General features: G+C 41.0%; 1 protein-coding gene and 1 long non-coding RNA gene across 4 annotated transcripts in view; one reads left to right on the forward strand and one right to left on the reverse strand.

Moving 5' to 3' along the window:
• The window catches only part of LOC128692408 (blastula protease 10), a 199,774-nt gene that overhangs the window by 164,053 nt on the left and 11,828 nt on the right, over positions 1-23,893 (reverse strand). The gene's annotated exons all lie outside the window — the stretch shown is intronic.
• LOC128692409 (uncharacterized) overlaps positions 1-23,893 on the forward strand; it is a 95,854-nt gene that overhangs the window by 40,173 nt on the left and 31,788 nt on the right. The gene's annotated exons all lie outside the window — the stretch shown is intronic.

Below are 23,893 nucleotides of genomic sequence, written 5' to 3' on the forward strand. Positions count from 1 at the left end.
GCAGTGAAGAGTTTTTACGAGGATAGTGAGGCTCAAGTTAGAGTATGTAGGAAAGAGGGAAATTTTTTCCCAGTAAAAGTAGGCCTTAGACAAGGATGTGTGATGTCACCGTGGTTGTTTAATATATTTATAGATGGGGTTGTAAGAGAAGTAAATGCGAGGGTCTTGGCAAGAGGCGTGGAGTTAAAAGATAAAGAATCACACACAAAGTGGGAGTTGTCACAGCTGCTCTTTGCTGATGACACTGTGCTCTTGGGAGATTCTGAAGAGAAGTTGCAGAGATTGGTGGATGAATTTGGTAGGGTGTGCAAAAGAAGAAAATTAAAGGTGAATACAGGAAAGAGTAAGGTTATGAGGATAACAAAAAGATTAGGTGATGAAAGATTGAATATCAGATTGGAGGGAGAGAGTATGGAGGAGGTGAACGTATTTAGATATTTGGGAGTGGACGTGTCAGCGGATGGGTCTATGAAAGATGAGGTGAATCATAGAATTGATGAGGGAAAAAGAGTGAGTGGTGCACTTAGGAGTCTGTGGAGACAAAGAACTTTGTCCTTGGAGGCAAAGAGGGGAATGTATGAGAGTATAGTTTTACCAACGCTCTTATATGGGTGTGAAGCGTGGGTGATGAATGTTGCAGCGAGGAGAAGGCTGGAGGCAGTGGAGATGTCATGTCTGAGGGCAATGTGTGGTGTGAATATAATGCAGAGAATTCGTAGTTTGGAAGTTAGGAGGAGGTGCGGGATTACCAAAACTGTTGTCCAGAGGGCTGAGGAAGGGTTGTTGAGGTGGTTCGGACATGTGGAGAGAATGGAGCGAAACAGAATGACTTCAAGAGTGTATCAGTCTGTAGTGGAAGGAAGGCGGGGTAGGGGTCGGCCTAGGAAGGGTTGGAGGGAGGGGGTAAAGGAGGTTTTGTGTGCGAGGGGCTTGGACTTCCAGCAGGCATGCGTGAGCGTGTTTGATAGGAGTGAATGGAGACAAATGGTTTTTAATACTTGACGTGCTGTTGTAGTGTGAGCAAAGTAACATTTATGAAGGGATTCAGGGAAACCGGCAGGCCGGACTTGAGTCCTGGAGATGGGAAGTACAGTGCCTGCACTCTGAAGGAGGGGTGTTAATGTTGCAGTTTAAAAACTGTAGTGTAAAGCACCCTTCTGGCAAGACAGTGATGGAGTGAATGATGGTGAAAGTTTTTCTTTTTCGGGCCACCCTGCCTTGGTGGGAATCGGCCGGTGTGATAATAAAAAAATATATATTATATATATATTATATATATATATATATATTATATATATATTATATATATATATATATATATATATATATATATATATATATTATTATTTATTATTTATTATCACACTGGCCGATTCCCACCAAGGCAGGGTGGCCCGAAAAAGAAAAACTTTCACCATCATTCACTCCATCACTGTCTTGCCAGAAGGGTGCTTTACACTACAGTTTTTAAACTGCAACATTAACACCCCTCCTTCAGAGTGCAGGCACTGTACTTCCCATCTCCAGGACTCAAGTCCGGCCTGCCGGTTTCCCTGAATCCCTTCATAAATGTTACTTTGCTCACACTCCAACAGCACGTCAAGTATTAAAAACCATTTGTCTCCATTCACTCCTATCAAACACGCTCACGCATGCCTGCTGGAAGTCCAAGCCCCTCGCACACAAAACCTCCTTTACCCCCTCCCTCCAACCCTTCCTAGGCCGACCCCTACCCCGCCTTCCTTCCACTACAGACTGATACACTCTTGAAGTTATTCTGTTTCGCTCCATTCTCTCTACATGTCCGAACCACCTCAACAACCCTTCCTCAGCCCTCTGGACAACAGTTTTGGTAATCCCGCACCTCCTCCTAACTTCCAAACTACGAATTCTCTGCATTATATTCACACCACACATTGCCCTCAGACATGACATCTCCACTGCCTCCAGCCTTCTCCTCGCTGCAACATTCATCACCCATGCTTCACACCCATATAAGAGCGTTGGTAAAACTATACTCTCATACATTCCCCTCTTTGCCTCCAAGGACAAAGTTCTCTGTCTCCACAGACTCCTAAGTGCACCACTCACTCTTTTTCCCTCATCAATTCTATGATTCACCTCATCTTTCATAGACCCATCCGCTGACACGTCCACTCCCAAATATCTTCTCCTATGACCTCTCAGTATCTGAGAGGGCGCGTAGAGCTGGGCAAGATGTCGTCCATAATGGGTATGTATGAGCAGTGTTGGAGGCGACCTCGGCCCTTTGTGTTGACAGCATGTTAATATATCTACTGGAGGCACAAGCCCCGGCCCACCCTACCCCGCATCACCTCATCCAACCCTAACCTCACTTCCCGCCCCACTCTGTCCCGCCTCGCTCCGCTCAGCTCTGCATCACCTCACATTGCCCCACCCCACTTAAGATAAGATAAGATTTTGTTCGGATTTTTAACCCCGGAGGGTTAGCCACCCAGGATAACCCAAGAAAGTCAGTGCGTCATCGAGGACTGTCTAACTTATTTCCATTGGGGTCCTTAATCTTGTCCCCCAGGATGCGACCCACACCAGTCGTCTAACACCCAGGTACCTATTTGCTGCTAGGTGAACAGGACAACAGGTGTAAGGAAACGTGTCGAATGTTTCCACCCGCCGGGAATCGAACCCAGGCCCTCCGTGTGTGAAGCGGGAGCTTTAGCCACCAGGTCACCGGGCCACCCATATATAAACATCTCGCCCTGCCCCGCACTCGCTTTACCCTCACCCCGCCTCACTCAAATACGTCCCACCCAAGATCGCTGCTCCTCCCCACTCAAAAGGCACCCCGTCTGCCCCGCCCTTTGTGTCATCTGATTATTATTATAATCATGGAGGAGCGCTACACCTGTAGGATTATACAGCGCATGTGCGGGGATGGAAGGTATTCAGGCTCAATTCAGGGAACCGGAGCACAGATCCAATTCCCTAGATCAAGAGCCCCTCACCAGCATCAAGGAACTTCCCTTGAGGGGTTATGTCATCTCAGCGACTAGTTTACTGGACACCCGCAGCTCATTCTCTGAGCGGCAGCGCGAAAGATCAGGCTTACAGAGGTCACAGTGGGTCGTTGTTATACTCCACTGGACAAAGTTTCGTCTTCAAAACTATTAATCATTTCATTTATCACAATTTTTTTCACAAAGATTAGCTAATATGCACTATTTAATATCAGTATGGATAAAATCACAAGAAAATTTAAAAAGCCTAATAGTTCTTAGGTCGTCAGTTCTACTATGTATGTAAAAAAATATTCGGCTGTAATGCTAGGTAATTAGGAGCAATAAGTGCGGGGAAACTTATCCATGTGTAGATGAAAGGGAATTATTGTATACACGTTGGCTATCTTTATTGTAAATTTTGGCAAGACATCCTTTCTTATTTTTATTCATTCCTAAGACTTTGCGCTTAACCACACTGAACTTCATCTACCACTTTTCGGACCACAAATGTAGTTCTGTAGTGACCGAGGTCCCAGTACCCAACCGTATCCATTTAAGTTCTCTTTAATGTTTCCTGCTGTATAGCCCTTGTGGCTTAGCGCTTCTTTTTTATTATAATAATAATTTAATGTTTCCTGTGTCCTTTCATCCATAAGGTGGGTATCGATATACCATCTACCTTACCCATGTGTCTTACCCAGCGCGGGTCGAACCGTAGTCGTTCCAGTTGTTAGCCGAAAGCTCAAGCTACTGAGTTAATGTTATATAAATGATTTAGGAAACCGACAAGTTAAAGAATGAAACATTTGTGCAATATTTGCAATTTTTTTATTCAGTCATCCTGTCTAATCCCATAGAAAACTTCAGCTTTCTATATGTATAAGTTAGGCTCTGACATACGTACTGCTATTATCCTACATAGAAAATACTACTCACAAATATCAATTTGTATCTGTGCATTACAGTGTTCCACCATTTTAATTATGCTGGTTTTTCGTTTATCATTTGTTTATGGGGAGACAATTAGTAATTTACATTTGTTAAATACTTAATGAAACTGCCGTAGGTCACAGCATTCGTTTTGCAAATTAAAATAATTTGCTTATTTAAATTAAAAAATAAACTAAATCAATCTCCTTACTAGGAAAATAATCTAATTATGACATCTCAGGTATACATACCGATAAATGAGTGTATGGGTGTGTACGTATGCCTTGGTATTTATACTGATAGTTTACCTTGATCCCTATATTAGAGATTAAAGTATTTTTTTATACATCTGTCCAGGTGAATTTCGACCTTAAGGACTTAAGTTGAATCGATGGGCCATTACATCAGCTAGCCTCAATACCTGACTCATCTCTTTTGCACTTTTAATATCTGCTTCCTGATATCTCTTGGTCTTATAAGATTATTGAGTGATGAGTTTTTTGCATGATAATTTACTCATCGCCCATGTAAACTAAATTAATTTTTACGAAAATTGTAGTAAATTCGCCCAGTGAAGCAGCTGTTGTATATAAGACTAAGTCGCCAATGGATTTTTAATCAGCATCTCTCTTAACCTGAGTTCTGAATGACAGAATTACTGCAGCTACAAAAACGCAAAATTCCAACCAGATTCTTCCCTCTTCCCGTCCCTTGTGACAACGTCATCAAACTCATTAACCTTTGAATGCACCATAATCTCTTCCAGGATAAAAACCTGCTCTATAAACAATAATTTGCGGTAGATATGGGCTCACCATTTAGCACTGGGCTGGCGAACCTGTTCTTGGAGTCGTTCGAGACAGGTCCTTTCAGGAATATTATACCTCCAACTGTGGCGTGGCTACAGTACGTTGATGACGTTCTTTTTTTTTTTTAAACCCAGATTTTGAGTCAGCTGTATAACGACAATTTCTTTCACAACACTGCTCTGGAATAAATAAAACTACCCTCACTGGTTATAGAAAATAGGTAAAAAATAAATTCATACCTTGAAACTAGTTTTACAAATATGAGAATAATAATGACACTAGGTCTAAAAGAACTTTAGCTTTGGAAACACGAGTGGTTTTAGATTTGAAGCTCCAAATTTCTTGATTGTAAAATTACCATGAGTTTTCCTAAAACTTTGAAATAATACTTTCTCTTCACCAGATACTTTTTGATCGATTTTATGAGAAGATCCGTTGGAATAAGTGGAAACACTGAGAACACAAAAAGAGGAGGACTTGCCATTCTATGTGCATGACTACTAAAACAAAACATTGCTGAAACCTGTGGAATTTTTGGCTTTTATACTCCCCCCCCCTCCCCTCAAGGAAGGTTCCTTGATGCTGGTGAGGGGCCCTTGATCTAGGGAATTGGATGTGCTTCAGTTCCCTGAATTGAGTCTGAATACCTTCCATCCCCCTCCCCACAGGCGCTATATAATCCTACGGGTTTAGCGCTCCCCTTGATTATAATAATATACTCTCTCCCTCCTTTGGGGGCTCCCGATCCTAGGAATTGAAGCTGATCTTCCCTTTCACTGATCGAACTTGATTGCCTCCTATTCCACAGGCTGTATATGACCCCTACTGGTCTAGCACTTTCCCCTAAATATAATATTTATAATAATAATTATTATTATTGTCACTCAATGGCTCTGTATGACTCACACAGGTTTATCACAGCTATGTAAATACAGCAATAATACTAAGACTTTTCTATCGATCGCAAGGCCAAAAAATCTATTAACGACTTCGTCTATAAAACAACTTTTATGATACTATGGCCAGGGTTTGAAAGATTTCTTTTAAAGATTTTAATTTAATTTTCACTGGCGAGACTTTCACGGACATGTATACGTAATTTATAATTTAGGGAACACTTTTACATAGAAAAACTAGCATAGCTGGGCCTCCATTCTCAATCCATGGAACAAAGCAGTGGACATTGATCCACCTCACAAAATTAGATGCCTATAAGCAGCAATTTTTGATGTTAATCAAGCAGACATAACTAGATGTACAGAAGCAGCAGTGTTAAGAAACTGGACCAAGTTAAATGTCTATCAGCAACAGGCACTGTAAATGAACCAGGCGAAGTAGACTTCTAGAAGAAGTAATCATTGTTAGTGGACCAGGCAATACTAAATGTTTAACGGACATTCAGAGGTCGGTCATAGAGGCTTTTTTTTTTTATCCAGGTTTCACTTCGTCCTTTGATCTCACTTGTATTGCGAAAGCTTTTCAACGCCTGTACTTTAGAGCTGATCTAACCTGATTCGACCCACTGAACATTATTGTCCTCCAGCGTATTTTAGTTCTTTGTTACTCCCATTTTTGTGTTTATCTGCAGACTTTCACAAGCTTTTATGGCAAAATATTTTTGTTAATTAAGTTCAGTTCTCTTTCAGTGTACGATTTACAATGTTTATTATTAGTGATTATTGTTTAATAGTAAATTAATGTGTTGTATTATGAAATTCTTCTTCTTTTTCTTTCTCTTTCCCTGTCATACCCCTTATTCTTCCTTAACTCATGTCTTCCATGCTAATTCTGTTTTTCCCTCATTCCCATGATTCATTATGCCATTCAAATTCGCACTCTCTCCTCCGTACCTACTCCCACGCGGGAGGTCGCATCAACCAGAGTCTGGTACCATCTCCATTAATCGATTCATGAAATATAAAGACGTGTTTGGTAATGAGGGTATTAACTCCATCGACTCGTAAACTAGTGCAAGTTAGGCTTGCATCTGCGATACGGATAGAATGCTAATGAGTTCATTACAGGTGCTAGGCACGCACGCAAACGCACGTAAACCTTGTGGTCAAGCATGTATACATATTCAAGGGAGCAATAATACATACAGATAAGATAGGATGAAATAGGAGTATACAGGCGTACACAAACATGCGATGCTCATAGAGCACACACATATACACATGACCAGTTGATCTGCGGTTAGAGAGGTCGACATACAACCGAAAAGATCTGGGTTCGATTTTCATTTGCAAGGAGGAAGAAATGGGAGAAATCCTCTTTTCCTAGCAGTAAATAGTTACCCTAGAGTTAGTCGACTAAAAAAGTCGTATGCTAATTATTATGAAGACAGGACAACAGCGGGTACAGCTGTAACTGTGACACACCTATGAAAAGTTTCGAGAGTTTTTATCTTCGCAGCATGATCTAAGGCCTTATTGATTTCTTATTCTGCCAGGCTTTTGATATTAGTGTCCCACTGACCACCATAACCGTCACAGCGAGCGTAGTGGTCCAGTTTCTTCCGGACAACTTTTACATTTGTTCCAGCAATATTCCGAATATCTGTTGGGAGCAAGTTTAAGTCTCTTAAGCCACGGATGTTGACAGTGTTCTCATATTGTGTCTATGGAGCCCCTACTTTTCACTTGATATATTCTTCCTTTTATCCCATCTCTCTGTCTCTCTCTCTCTCATTCCAGCCAAGTTGTTAAGGTAGATTGTAGATATGGGATCCGGCACTCGTGTCTCCCATTTATATATTATCAGAACTCTCTTCACTCCAGAGCTCATTTCAAGCACTCAAGACTTTCCCAATAGTTCAGATGCTTTATTGAAAACCGATCTTTGTACATTATCCAGCTTAGATATGTCTGCTACCTTTAACGAAGCTGCGAGAACAGAAAAAAGCATTTTACATGTGAGAGCCCGAGTGATTTGAATACTACCTTCACTGATGCTATTTCTCTTGTTTTGAAAGTTTCAGTTATCCACCACGTCATTTTTGTTGCCTTGGCTACAATTGTTTTATAGTATTCTCCAAATGACAAATCTGACGTCAATATTCATAAGTCTCTTATTACTTCCTTTTATGAGGTCGTCTGCCTGCGTTGTCTGTTCTAAGTTCATCTTGAGTAATTCAGGCTTCACATATCTAAGTAATTGAAATTTGTCAATAATGAGCATCATGTTATTTTCGTCTGCTCATTGAAAGACATTGTACTTGTCCTGTGTTATCTAATGTGATGATTTTTCATATTTATTTTGGTACCACCGCAAAGTATGATACGAGACAGTGGCTAGTATTTTTATGTGTCCTCTTTGAGGATGAAGAACAATAAAGAAACCAGGACTATGCCTTGAGGTACTGAACATTTTACTTCGCTTAGAGTAGATTCTGCTTTATTTGCTACATTTTTGTGTGCTGATGTTAGAAAACTGAATATCCATCGTCCTAATTTTCCAGTTATACATGTCATTCTTATTTAATGAGTTATCATTCCACTGTCGCATTTGTCATATACATTTACAAAATCCGCGTAAATCATGCCAGTATTTTGTTTTCCTTCCAAGCTCTCTGTAATTTCGTCACTATGTAATTGTGATACGAATAATCTTCCTACTCTAAAGTCATAATGACTTGAATTGTGTAACTCGTGCTTCGCTGTAAAACCAGTAATTTGGTGTCCCAGCATCCTTTCAAAGATTTTTCTGATAGTTATTTTGTTCTGTAGCATTTTGCAATTACATTGCTCCCCCCCCCTCCCTTTGTGAGGAGGGATTATAACTACACTCTTTAAGGCTTTCGGGATTTCACCTAAAGCTCTCGTTCGAAGAACGGGGAGTAAGCGTGTTAATTCTCATATAATTTATCAGCAAATTCGGCATTCTATGAAGCAGGCCAATGTACAGCATGCGTGAGCATGTTTTCTGCTTTTCTTTCGAAATGTTGTGTGGTGTGTAAATTATAAAATGGTGTGAAGGGAAGACAACTCACGGAGGAGTGAAGGAAAGACAATTAGGCAAGAGAGTCATCAACAGTCTTCTACCTCTGACTCCTGTCTCCGCTTTCTCGTGGACTGGAAACTCGAGCCACCACCAGCCCTTGCTCGGAATGACTCACACGGGCTTAGCACTTCAAAAACCAGAATAATAATAATTATTATTATTATTATTATTATTATTATTATCACCTACCACCCTTTCAGGGCTATACACATTATGCATCGTGCGTTTATCATCTCAGTATGTTATGTCAGATTTGGTGAACAAGGAAAACATCATTCTCAAGGCCTTCTTCATCCTCTTCCTTCCCTATCATTTTATTATTTCTCCTTCCTTCTCTGTCACTCCTGTCTTCAGAGCGACAGAAGGAACTGACTCAAAGGTCTGACCCACCGTCAAGGACCTCAGCGTAAGAAACCACGGCCCTTAGCTTGCTGCCGGGTCATTGCAAGATGAAAACCTGGGCCAGGACCTGTCCTGGCGAACCTACCCGTACCTTAGCTTACGCATGCGATGCTGAATCCATTTGACCTCCGTAAACCTCAAATCCGGTTAGCTCAGCTTGTGTTCTTCACTTCCGGAAAGACCAAGGATGACGGCTCTCCCGTGGTAGACGTCGAATACTTGCTAGGGACAACAGAGTTCCTTTATTTGTTCACATGTCTGAATTTGCGAGATACTATCTCGACTCATTTCAGTGCCCAGCTACTATTGCAAGTAAGCTACCACCATGCAGGATGCGACTCACTGCTGTCAACTAGCAGCCAGGTACCTACTTTTAAGTGAGACAATAGGTGCAAGGAGACTTGCCCATACGCCTCTACTCCGGATGCTCCTATTCACAAGGTTCAGTGTGTGGCTGCCTTGACCACTCGTCCCACATCTCCAGAGCGAGGCTCCTCTGGCTTAGGGATGCATAGCCTAAACGCATACATCAGTGGATTATACGAGTCCTGCCTTTTAATCTTGTGACAGCGGCATCTCATGAATCACACGCAAAGTGCATCTTAAAGCTAAACCTTACTATGAATGCTGCTCGCATATCTATCCTCCCTGTGGTTATAGTTTTCCTCTTGCTCGTCCAGCATCAGGAACTTACACTACCACCTGCAAAGGAGACGTCAAGGTGCAAACAATGGCAACCTTCATCACTGTTCAGAGGGACGTGGTCCTCACACACTAGTTGAATAAGAGATACACACCGAGAGGCGTATACCTCCCAGTATAATTATATATATATATATATATATATATATATATATATATATATATATATATATATATATATATATATATATATATATATATATATAATGTATCACTGCCGAATAGTTAAACATAATGAATATAACAATTGTGATAATGTTTAATCACTGCCTTACTCGCAGAATAACATTCACTGGAGATATACTGAGAGGAGTATTTTTCTCAGAGTTTATTTCCTGATACGTTCAAACCCTAGCCCTTAAAAACAGGGATTGAGGTATTCTCGTCTGGTGGTGAGGTTATTTGCAGCCTTGAAGACCCTAGTATAGTTGACGAGTTTTTAAACATGGGATGCCACTAGGAATTCTATACTGGGAGAAGGGGGAGGGAGGGTTAAGGGTGGCTGTCTGGTTGGAAGTCGAACCTAGGAGACTTGTTTTAAAGCAGCGTTATTATTATTATTACATTTGATTGAGGGGGCTGACGGGATTTTTTGGAAGGGACTGAAGGCTCTAGCCAGCATCCCTCCTCAACCCTTGGCACCTCTCTGGCTTTAAACCCCCATTAACCAACATAAAACATTCACCACAATGGTCAAACATTCTCCTTGGAACGTATGTTCTTTGCAACATTCCATTACTTTCAGCATTATATTCTCGGGGAAGCGCTAAACTCGTAGGGGTAGCACTGTGCCTGGCGAATGGGAGGTAATCAAGGGGTAAACCAAGAAAAAAAAAGTCATTTAACGAAAGTGTAAACCCCTTAATGTTCACTGAGAAGTGAATTTATTTAATTATTTACTGATTCGCGTGTATGTTAAACTCTTGAGGGTAATAGAGCGCAAGGAATGGTGAGAGGCTCGATCCTCCTCCCGTTAATTACGAGGCTGGCAGGCAGTCGTCAGTATGCAGAGAGGCGTTAAGGGGACGTCAAATATATATTACCCTGAAATTCGAGTAGTGTGTTGATAAGGAGAAATAATGGGGGGAGAGACGATAAAGAACGAGAATTAAGATAAAAGGCAGAAGGTAGATGAGGAGAGAGAAAAGGAAAAAGAAAATTAAGCGGGTTACTAGAAAGAAGATTGAGGAGACGAGAATAGTAGTATAGCACTGTTTAAATCAATGACATTTCATCACTGATATAGCAATAATTAAGCTAATAATAATTAAAGTAGTTAAAAGTAAATAATAGTAAATAATTTAAATGCATATTACACGTGTTATCTTGTCAGATCCCGACACAGCTCTAAATACACAGCAATAATCCTTTAATTATTTATTTTTATCCCTAAACACATCGTTCAGTCACTTGCCGAAGAAAACCTGACAGCAACAACAACAACAAAAAAAAAAACACCAATTTTGGAAATCCTCAAAAGGTCCGCCTTAACCAAAGGCAAAACATGTTCCTTGTTTGTGATCCATCATCTAAAATTATCACGTGCTGTATGTACAGTATATACTGTATTTATGTTAATATACAGTATATATATATATATATATATATATATATATATATATATATATATATATACATATATATATATATATAATATATACATATTTTTTTTTTTTTTTTTTTCAACAAGTCGGCCGTCTCCCACCGAGGCAGGGTGACCCAAAAAAGAAAGAAAATCCCCAAAAAGAAAATACTTTCATCATCATTCAACACTTTCACCACACTCGCACATTATCACTGTTTTTGCAGAGGTGCTCAGAATACAACAGTCTAGAAGCATACACATATAAAGATACACAACATACCCCTCCAAACTGCCAATATCCCAAACCCCTCCTTTAAAGTGCAGGCATTGTACTTCCCATTTCCAGGACTCAAGTCCGACTATATGAAAATAACCGGTTTCCCTGAATCCCTTCACTAAATATTACCCTGCTCACACTCCAACAGATCGTCAGGTCCCAAGTACCATTCGTCTCCATTCACTCCTATCTAACACGCTCACGCACGCTTGCTGGAAGTCCAAGCCCCTTACCTATATATATATATATATATATATATATATATATATATATATATATATATATCGTAGTGGAGTGATGATGGTGGTTGTGTGATGATGGAGGTAGTTGTGTAGTAGCTGAGATGGTTATGAAGTTACCTAAATAGTTATGTTGCAAAAGAGTAAGTTGTAGAATTACCAAGGTGATTGTGAGATGAATGGGACAGTTGTGTAGCGAAGGAAGTGAATGTGTCGTGACGGAGGTTGTTGTCTACTCTTGAAGAATGTCGTCAGGTTATGGAGGTGGCTGTGTAGTGATGGGGGTGGTTGTGGATTGAGGTGGTTGTGAAGTGATGAAGGTCGTTATGGAGTGATGGAAAGAGTGGTTGAATTCTGAAGGTAATGGAGGGAGTTAGAGATCGTGATGAGGATATATTACGGAGATTATATGTGGTGATGTAAATGTTTGATGTGGGGATGAGTGAAATCAGTGTGGTGTGAGTCTAGAGATAAGTGCGGTGTGAGTGTTGTGGGGATGGTGTGGTGTGAGTGGTTTGGTGTGAGTGGTATGGTGTGAGGATGGTGTGGTGTGGTGTGAGGGGTGAGTGTGTTGGGGTGTGGTTTTCTAGGTATTCACCCAGACCTTGTCCTATCCTTAGTTACTACCTCCACTGAGTCAGTTTTTGTGGGTCAGGTTCGCCGTCCCAAGGATCCACCTTGTTTGGAAAGTTCCCCTGAAAAATATAACCTAAATTTGACACGCATTTCTTATCCCATTAAAAATATCAATTGGAAGAAGTATGATTGTAGTGTGCTTTGCAAATCATTATGTACTGATCTTCCATTAAGGCTCAGTGGCAGCAGAGTCGCCTCACGCACTGCAATAACCTTGACAAAACCACTCTTAGTTTCTATGGAATTTTCCCGTTATCTGTCTGTTCCTTGTTTATATGTTCTTTACCCCCTGGCGAAGGAGTTCTTGATCGTTGATGACATTAAGTCAGTAACCCCTGCAGGCTTGTCGTAGATGACACGAAGTTAGTCATCCATGGGGTCTCGCTGTAGATGACACGAAGTTAGTCATCCATGCGGCCTCGCTGTAGATGACACAAAGTCAGCCATTCATGCTGCCTCTCCGTAGGTGAGAACAAGTCAGCCATCCAAGCAATCTTGCTGGTGCTGACTCCCACCTGGGCAAAACCTGACCAAAATAGTATTGTCCCTTGTCAACGAAGACCCCCACCTTGATGGAGGCTTGATCCTGGGACCTTGAATCCCCGAGAACACTTGCCCGACCACTAGACAACTGTAAAGGTCGCACGAAGAAAGTGATATTTTAATGCTAATGTTACTGATACGACGTCAGTAATTACGTGTCTCATCTCAGATTTGTGTTTTAATTAGTCAAGTGTCATATCTCTAGAATGTTTTTTCTCCTTCCCATTTCTCAAAAAAAACTGCTTATCCTTTCATTTATTCCATAAACCTTATATGACTAAAATTATAAATCCTTCAAGGGAGGTTCTTTGATGTTGTGAAGGAGTTTTCATTCAAGGATTTGGAGCCCTCCTCTCCTTTCTTGGCGTTGGATCAAATTATTACCTCCCATTACCCAGGGGCTTTATGACCCCCTACCGTTTAATCTCATTCCGATGAATATAACAATTAGACATACCAAGACATATTTGCTATCAAATACAATTTTCCTGATGATATTTAATCTCAAGTAAGCCTTCGAAAACATAAGTTTCATATCCATCAATTTTTTTACCACATCTGCGGTTTCCTACTAAGGTAGGATGACCCAAAGAAGGAAACACAGTCGCCATCGTTCATTCAATAGTTGTCTTGCCAGAAGTTCTCGGACATCACAATGCAAATGATCCCTCATCTTTCATACAAATTGAAATGTCTTACTATGATAAATGTGACAATGGGGAAGAACAGTGTGGAGGTGGAGGAGGGACCGAGCTAGCGACCCATGGAGCATGGGGCGGGATGTTAACCATTCAACCATGAGCATTAAGTAGATTGAAACCGAAGCCTTTTACAGTATCACTCAGCTGATGCTCATAACAACTAGTGCCACAGAAGCTCTAGGACTGACCGAAACCTAGTCTGGTTATAGTTGTTTTCAATTTCTTAAAATTTCTTAGAATAAAATACCGAAAAGGGAAGTAATGAGACGAAGAATAGCTAAATGTAGAAAATGAAATGATTCAAAAGCAATGTGTTCAAAGGAAGTGGACCCCTCATGCCGGTGAAGGGTTTTGTATCCAAGGAATTGTGCCTGCCCTTCCCTTATCAGATCAAATCTGTTACTCCCCTTTATTCCTGGACACTGAATGGCCATTATGGGTTAACGATTCCCCATGACTTTAATAATAATATTACTCATATAATAAAAATAATAATAATGAAAGTAATAAGGTACAGACAGGCTACTGAGAGATACAAAACACCGTGAGACCAAGAGAGGTGAAAATTAATTTAAGAAAATATAAAAAAATATATAAAAAAAGATACACGTCCGGTGAATGTGTCGAGAGAAAGCAACAAACATATTTTATGATTGATCTCACGTCCTGAGAGTGCTGAGAGAAAGTAATTCATGTACTTCGTTACAGGAGCTCAGCAACTGTTCCACTCTGCTAATAAATAGGTCTTTTGATGGTCATCCTGCCACAAAGCTCGTCTCACTATTGTGTGTGTGGGCGCCAGGGTAGACTGAAACCTGTTCTCTCAGATCACAATCAATATACCTTACGTAGCCAAGGCCATGATTAATTTATACGGGTCGCTGGCTGCGAATTTCCGTTTGTTCGTAATTCGGTGTGGACTCACAGGCTCACAATGAAAAATGCGATTTACATGCATAATGAATGAGTTATGCATACACACACACGAAACGACCGCGAAGTATGTGAGGAGCTCAACACGAGGTTCAAAGAAGTGTTCACAGAGAAGACAGAAGAGACTACAGAAAGACAGAGAGGTGGGGTACACCAAGTGTTGGACACAATACATACAACCGAGGAAGAACTGAAGAGGCTGTTAAGCGAGCTGGATACCTCAAAGGCGATGGGGCCGGATAATATCTCTCCATGGGTCCTGAGAGAGGGCGTAGAGGCGCCATGTATAACACTAACAATAATCTTCAACACATCTATCGAAACAGGGCGACTACCTGAGGTATGGAAGACAGCAGACGGAGTCCCAATTTTTAAAAAAGGAGACAGACACAAAGCATTAAACTAGAGACCAGTGTCACTGACAAGTATAGTATGCAGTCATGGAGAAGATTATCAGGAGAAAACTAGTGGAGCACCTAGAAAGGAATGAGCTTATCAATGACAGCCAGGACGGTTTCAGGGATGGGAAATCCTGTGTCACAAACCTACTGGAGTTCTATGACAGGGTAACAGCAGTGGGACAAGAGAGAGGGGTGGGTAATTTGTATTTTCTTGGACAGTAGGAAGGCGCTTGACACAGTTCCACACAGGAGGTTAGTGCAGGCATTGTACTTCCAGCAAAAGCTGGAAGTACAATGCCTGCACTTTAAAGGAGGGATTTGGGATATTGGAAGTTTGGAGGAATATGTTGTGTATCTTTATACGTATATGCTTATAAACTGTTGTGTTCTGGGCACCTCTGCAAAAACAGTCACCACGCATGGGTTTAAATTTTCCAGTACCAAAACTCACCAAATTACTTTCACTAGACGCTCTGTCATCTCCGATCATCCTTTGTACCTCTATGGCTCCCGTATCCCCGAACGTGATACAGTCAGGTTTCTAGGCCTTCTCTTTGATCGTAGGTTATCCTGGAAACCTCACATTACCTCTCTGAAGGCAACTTGTCACAGCCGGCTACACCTTCTTAAAACCCTTGCTCATCTTTCCTGGGGAGCTGATCGTCGAACTCTGCTTCGCCTACATTCAGCCCTCGTTTCATCGAAACTCGATTATGGTGACCAGATTTATTCAGCGGCCTCTCCTGCTACTCTCTCTAGCCTTAACCCCATCCATCACCAAGGATTACGTTTATGCCTTGGTGCTTTTCGCTCTTCCCCTGTTGAAAGCCTCTATGCAGAAGCGAATGTTCTATCCTTGTCTGATCGCCGTGATGCCCATTGCCTTCGCTACTATGTACGCTCTCACGATCTCCACAATCTTTCCATTTATAGAATGGTCACCGATATTATTAGACATTCTTTATTTGTTCGCCGCCCCTGTTTGCTCCGTCCCTTTTCTCTTCGCTTACATTCGTTCTTGTCTTCCCTTCAGTTACCACCTTTATATGTTCATGTAGCATCTCACTTTTCCCTTCCCCCCTGGGAAGTTCCAGCTGTTCAGGTCTGTTCTTTCTCACTCCCTTGCTCGAAAGCCCAACTGCCTACGGTGGCTTCCCGCTCTCTTTTTCTTGATCACTTCCACTCTTTCTCATGCCATCGCTGTGTACACAGATGGCTCTAAGTCTTAAGACGTGTCGGATTCGCAGCAGTGTTTCCGGACAGCGTCGTGCGGGGGCATTTACTATCTTCGGCTAGCATTTTACTGCTGAATTGTATGCCATTCTTGCAGCACTTATTCGTATCGCATCTATGCCTGTGTCATCATTTGTGGTAGTCTCAGACTCCCTTAGTGCTCTACAGGCTATACGAAAATTTGATACATCTCACCCCCTAGTTCTCCGTATCCAACTTTGGCTACGCCGTATCTCTACCAAGCATAAAGATATTGTTTTTTGTTGGGTCCCTGGTCATGTTGACGTACAGGGCAATGAACAGGCAGACACTGCTGCGAGGTCAGCAGTACATGACCTACCAATTTCCTATAGAGGTGTTCCATTTCTGGACTATTTTACTGCAATAGCTACCCACCTTCACACCCGCTGGCAACAACGTTGGTCAACTCTGCTTGGTAGGAAACTTCATTCTATTAAACCGAGCATAGGTTACTGGCCGTCTTCCTGTCATCAGTGCCGAGGTTGGGAGACCACTCTCTCCCGCCTTCGCATTGGCCACACTCGTCTTACTCATGGGTATCTCATGGAGAGGCACCCTGTTCCTCTCTGTGAGCAGTGTCAAGGTCCAGTATCGATTAGCCACATTCAGTTAGACTGCCCTCTCTATCAACGAGCACGCAGAATTTACCTCCAACGTCGTCTTCGTTCCACTACTCTCTCTTTACCTTCCCTTCTTGCTGATGGACCCTCCTTTAATCCTGACTCTCTCATTGACTTCTTGGCAACGACTGATTTACTCCACAAACTCTGATGATGATACCTTTTGCACTCCCCTCAGCCCTTTCTAGCTCAGTCTCTTGCTGCCCTTTACCCTTTCACCATCCACTGCCCCGCTGTTGTCCGTAACCTATTACTCATCCATCTCCCTTTTGCCACCTGATGCCCTCGCTTCCTTCCTGCCCTGCAGCGCTGTATAGCCCTTGTGGCTTAGCGCTTCTTTTTTATAATAATAATAATAATAATAAGCAAAAACAGTGATTATGTGTGAGTGAGGTGAAAGTGTTGAATGATGAAAATATTTTCATTTTGGTTATTTTCTTTCTTATTGGGTCACCCTGCATCAGTGGGAGATGGCCAACCTGTTATATATATATATATATATATATATATATATATATATATATATTATATATATATATATATTATATATATATATATATTATATATCCTAGGTAGTAGGTTGGTAGACAGCAACCGCCCAGGGAGGTACTACCGTCCTGCCAAGTGAGTGTAAAACGTAAGCCTGTAATTGTTTTACACGATGGTAGGATTGCTGGTGTTTTTTCTGTCTCATAAACATGCAAGGTTTCAGGTACGTCTTGCTACTTCTGCTTACACTTAGGTCACACTACACATACATGTACAAGCATATGTATACACACCCCTCTGGGTTTTCTTCTATTTTCTTACTAGCTCTTGTTCTTGTTTATTTCCTCTTATCTCCATGGGGAAGTGGAACAGAATTCTTCCTCCGTAAGCTATGCGTGTTGTAAGAGGCTACTAAAATGCCAGGAGCAAGGGGCTAGTAACCCCTTCTCCTGTATATATTACTAAATATGAAAGGAGAAACTTTTGTTTTTCCTTTTGGGCCACCCCACCTCGGTGGGATACGGCTGGTGTGTTGAAAGAAAAGAAAGAATACATTATATATATATACGTCGTGCCGAATAGGCAGAACTTGCTATCTTGGCTTAAATAGCAACGCACATCTTGCCATATGGGACAAGTGAAAATTTTTGTATGCAATAATTTCGCCCAAATCATTCTGAAGCTAACTAAAAAAATATATTTGATTGTGTTTGTTTAGTATTAAATTATTGTAAACGTATTTAAAATATATTTAGTTGGGTTAGGCAAAAATAAATTGCGTTTGTTATAATAAGGTTAGGTAAGTTTTCTAAGATTCTTTTGGTGCAAAATTACAATTTTTTTGCATTAACACTAATGAAAAAAATATATCTTTAAACGTATAAGAGAAAATTTTAGAAAGGACTTAATTTTAAATTAGTTCTTGCTAATTGACCAATTTTCCATATTCGGCACGACATATATATACACACACACACACACACACACACACACACACACACACACACACACACACACACACACACACACACAGATATATATATATATATATATATATATATATATATATATATATATATATATATATATATAAATGCACTGTGCAGAAACCACGTCAGGGGCGTCTGGCAAGTTTCTCCAAGTGTAGCTCTAGACCACTCGGCCACAGATGCCTCAATCTGTGGCCGAGTGGCCTAGAGCGTCACTTGGAAAACCTTGCCAGACGCCCCTGATGTGTGTGTGTGTGTGTGTGTGTGTGTGTGTGTGTGTGTGTGTGTGTGTGTGTGTGTGTGTGCAGAATATAAATCAGCAAAAACTACAATGGTAAGACTTTACAGTGTTATTATAATTTCGTCTCATTAACGAAAAGTTAGCAGACTATATCTTTAGGAAACCTACAATAAATAAAGTGATCATTTTGTGTACATTCTCACATCACTCTTGACGTGTGCACCCTGATTATGTTATGTTATGTTATGTTATGTTATGTTATGTTAGGCTAAATTAGAATCTCATGAATCAGGACGAGTATTTCCTGTGGCCCGTGGACTGGTGGTTAAAGCTCTCTCTTCACATGGCGACGGTCTGTGTTCGATTCCTAGCGCGGGTAGAAACATTGGGCGCGTTTCGTTACACCAGTTGTCCATGTTCACCCATCAGTAAAATGGGTAGCTGGGTGTTAGTGGACTGGTGTGTGTCGCATCCTGGGACAATGATCTAATTTGCCCGAAATGCTCTGCATAACAAGGGGCTTTCTATATAGTAGTATGTCACTGATGTCAGCTAGGACTGTATACCTTGTACATGTAGCAAATAAACATATTATTATATATATTATTAGTCATATGATGACCCTCAGCTGGAGCTTTTGGTTATCTGACCGAGGCCTTCCACTGGCTTACCGGTCTACTCCTTTAAAAATTAAGGTTATAATTACAACCATTAATAGTTACGCACTGATGGCAACAGTTTATATAAAGTTAAAGCATTAGCATACTAATTTTAGGACAGGTTTCCCATGGGTTTGAATCCTATCCCTTCCATGAAACGATGTTCAGGTGATAAGCGTTAATAACCCTCGTGTAGTCGACCGGCTTGGAACCTAAAACAAAATAAACCAAAGCTAAACCGATGGTTGGCAATATATATTAAAAACCAAATAAGTGTTAATTAGATCCTAAATTTTAAGTCGACTTTTCTAATACTATTTTTATTAAATATTTCCAGTTACGTTATTTAGGTCAGGTCAAGTTAAGTTAGGCAATGTTAGGTTCAGTTAGAATGTCCTCCATTAATAAAAATTTATTAATTAAAATATATCACAACACCAATAAATGAAATTTTACATTGAGGCCATAAACCACGGTACGGGTAGGAATCGAACTCACGGCAAGTACCGTAGTTTGTTTACAATCGTGTCATTACGATTCGTGAGTCACAGAAGTGATAATTTTTTTTAAGCGTTATCAAAAAACGGGGACCCACCAACCGCAATAAATAAACAGCAAGACAGCAGCAGTTTAAGGTTCCCTTAACAGTTACCTATCCATCTGTCTTAGCTACAGTGAAAAGTTAAATTTGATTAGGAGGATGAGCTGTCATTTTCACTTATAATTGATTTTTAATGAGTTAATTCCATTTGGAAGTGTCTGCCTTTTCTCAGGCTCCGAAAAATCACAATTACGTGGAGACAGTAAGGGAGAATATGAGTGGACACAAATAACCCGCACATAACAGAGAGAGAAAGGCTGATGACGACATTTTAGTCCGTCTTAGACCATGAATGGTCCAAGACAGACCGAAACGTCGTCATAAGCTTTTCTTTCTATGTGCGGGTTATTTATCTATTGTCCGAGTCACGGTATTATGCATTTTGTCTAATATGAGAGTATTACTGTATGTTTCGACCCCATACTGATGTCCTCTTCAGATGACTGAAGTGTGAGGCTCAGATATGCCGAACTTATCTTGTCTCCATGTGGGCTTGTCTGTGCAATTAACCATTGTTTATTGCACTTTTTTTTCAGGTAGAAATTAAAGCGTAGATTAAATATACTTTGCCACTGGCCTTTAGAGAATGTATTCTAGCACAGTAGTCTTGTTATAACTCACTTACGACTACTTTGCCAATTAGACAGCAGAGTTTTTTCTATCAAGCTGCAATTAAAGTTTATAGTATAACGACATACGCTTTTATTTACGAATTGCTATGATGTATTAGGTCAGGGCGTACTAGCAAATTTACCAAGCAAACATTCCAAGCAAACTTACCAAGCAAATATACCATACAAACATGCCGAGCAAATATATCAAACAAACCTACAAGGCAAACTTATCAAGAAAAGATAGCAAGTATACTTATTAAACATACTAAAAATCATCAAAGAAGCATAGCAATTAAAAATACCTTTCAAATATGCCAAGCAAACAACGAAGCAAACTTATCAAGCAAATATACCAAGCAAACATAGCATGCAAAAACCGCGAAGACAAACACCCAAACACACCTTGACTTAATATCATAATAAGATATCTACCATTAAAATTCACTGTTTAGAGATCCAGTATGACTTCATTTCCTCTTCTATTAAACGCAACACAGCGTGTCACTTCCTGTGGGGAAGGACGGCAGCAGTCATCCCTCTTACCAGCACATCTAATTACCCACTAAACGCAAGGTAGTGAGGAAAACGTATATCAGTAGTTTTATGTACCAACAAGTATGTGGATTCATAGATTTCACATTTATCATTTCCACTGTGTGAAAAAAAGATCATAATGGTTATAATTATAACCATTTTTTTAAGGGGTGGAGCGGTAAACTAGCGGAAGGTCTCTGTCAGATGACCAAAAGCTCCAGCTGTGGATCATCATATGATTAAAGACCCGCTTCAGTAAACATTTGTAAAGTTTCCTGACAAACCTCACTTAACCAAACCAGATAAAGTTCCTGGTGGACGAAACGTTTCATCTTAATAAACGGTGTGGAAAAGACACACTTTGCAGAACAAGCTGTCAATGAGCCAATGTTTCGCTCTGTTTGAGCTGTATCAAGTCTATATGGTGACACTCCAAACATCAGACTGCCACAAACTAAGATGGCAGGTCGGATCATATGGGTTGATCTATTGTCAAACTACTACCAAGTAAGGCGAATTAAAATCCTTCTGTGGTCTGGGCGAACTGCCACTAAGGTGAATCAGGATCCACTCTAGTCAGGCTGCCACCAGCTACAGTGCATCAAAGACAACACGAGGGGGAGATACACCGCACCTCAAGGATTTCCTGCAACTTACTGTGCTCCATATAATGTTGAGTAAGGAAGTACTTTGAAGCGTCTCTTATCAGGCCGAGGAGAATAATCGTGATATTTTCCCCTCACAGTGCAAATGTTCAGTATATCATTAGGGTTTATGACCAGTCATTCCTTTACACTTTAACGTCGTTAAAAGAATGAGTAAAGATTTTATATCGCAGATTACGCAGCTTGCCAAGACGTTTTCATTATTTTTTTTTTTTCAAAATTTATGGATTTAGCCCACAAATTATTTTGTTCGCTAGTCCAGCACCGCAGCACTTCACAGCCGTCTCCAGAAAATTGATATAAGTAAATTAGATCAATTTTGTTCAAGAAGGAAGTGTAATGGAAATGCAAGAAGCCGAACACACTCTCTCGGTGGATTAAATTAAGGACACGAAATGGAGCTTTTCCCAGGGATGATTGCGACACATGAATTCGGGTTCTCGGTGATATTAAATGTATACATATGACTGCAAGACATGCAGTAGACTTCCAAGTGATGTTAGCAACATATACGTGACTGCAAAACACACTCACGCACGAGGTGGACAGGAACAACATATTTCAGAAATGAGACAGAGGAACAAGAGACCACAGCTGGAAGTTGAAAGCTCAGATGAGTCACAGGGATGTTAGAAAGTATTTCTTCAGAACTAGAGTTGTCAGGTAGTGGAACAATCTGGAGAGTGAAGTAGTGGAGGCAGGATTCATACATAGCTTTAAAATGAGGTACGATAAGACTCTTGGAGCAGGGAGACAGTGGACCTAGTAGTGACTAGTGAAGAGGCGGGGAAAGAGCTGTTAATCGACCCCTATAACCACAAAAAGGTGAGCTCGAGCTCGCACACGCGTACACACACACACACACACACACACACACACACACACACACACACACACACACACACACACACACACACAGGAACCATACATAGCTTTAAGATGAGGTATGATAAAGCTCATGGAGCAGGGAGAGAGAGGACCTAGTAGCACTCGATGAAGAGGCGGGGCCAGGAGATGAGCCTCGACCCCTGCAACCACAACTAGGTAAGTACAATTAGGTGAGTATAGGGATAGACTCAGAAGTGTCCCTGTTTGCAGATGGTGTGAAGTTAATGAGAATTAAATCGGTCGAGGATCAGGCAGGACTACAAAAAGACATGTACAGGCTACAAGCCTGGTCCAGCAACTGGCTCCTTGAATTTAACCCCGCCAAATGCAAAGTCATGAAGATCGGGGAGGGGCAAAGAAAACCGCAGACAAAGTATAGTCTAGGTGGCCAAAGACTGCAAACCTTACTCAAGGAAAAAGATCTTGGGGTGAGTATAATACCGAGCACATCTCCTGAGGCGCAAATCAGCCAGATAACTGCTGCAGCGTACGGGCGTCTGGCAAACCTAAGAATAGCGTTTCGATACCTCAGGAAGGAATCGTTCAAGACTCTGTACACCATATACGTCAGGCCCATACCAGAGTATGCAACGCCAGTTTGGAATCCACACCAGGTCAAGCACGTCAAGAAATTAGAGAAAGTGCAAAGGTTTGCAACAAGACTAGTCCCAGAGTCCTACGAAGAAACGTTAAGGGAAATCTGCCTGACGACACTAGAGGACAAGAGGATCAGGGGAAACATGATAATGACATAAAATACTGCGAGGAATTGACAAGGTGGACAAAGGATGTTCCAGAGATGGGACACAAACATTTGGAAGTTGAAGACTCCGATGAGTCAAAGGGATGTTAGGAAGTATTTCTTCAGTCATAGAGTTGTCAGGAACTGGAATAGTCTAGAAAGTGACGTAGTGGAGGGAGGAACCATATATAATTTTAAGACGAGGTTTGATAAAGCTCATGGAGCAGGGGAAGAGAGGACCTAGTAGCAATCAGTGATGAGGCGGGGGCAGGAGCTATGACGCGACCCCTGCAACCACAAATAGGCGAGTACACGCACGCACACAACAGGGCTCCCAGTCATACTAACAACATGCACTTGACTGTAATGCTCGCTTTAGGAATTTACAGCAGTGTCGATTTTATCCTTTCTTTTTTGTTCTCCCTGCAAATGCCGGACCCAATTTAGCCAGCGTTA

The sequence above is a fragment of the Cherax quadricarinatus genome, chromosome 53, assembly GCF_038502225.1.
Source record: "Cherax quadricarinatus isolate ZL_2023a chromosome 53, ASM3850222v1, whole genome shotgun sequence".
NCBI classification, from domain to species: domain Eukaryota; kingdom Metazoa; phylum Arthropoda; class Malacostraca; order Decapoda; family Parastacidae; genus Cherax; species Cherax quadricarinatus.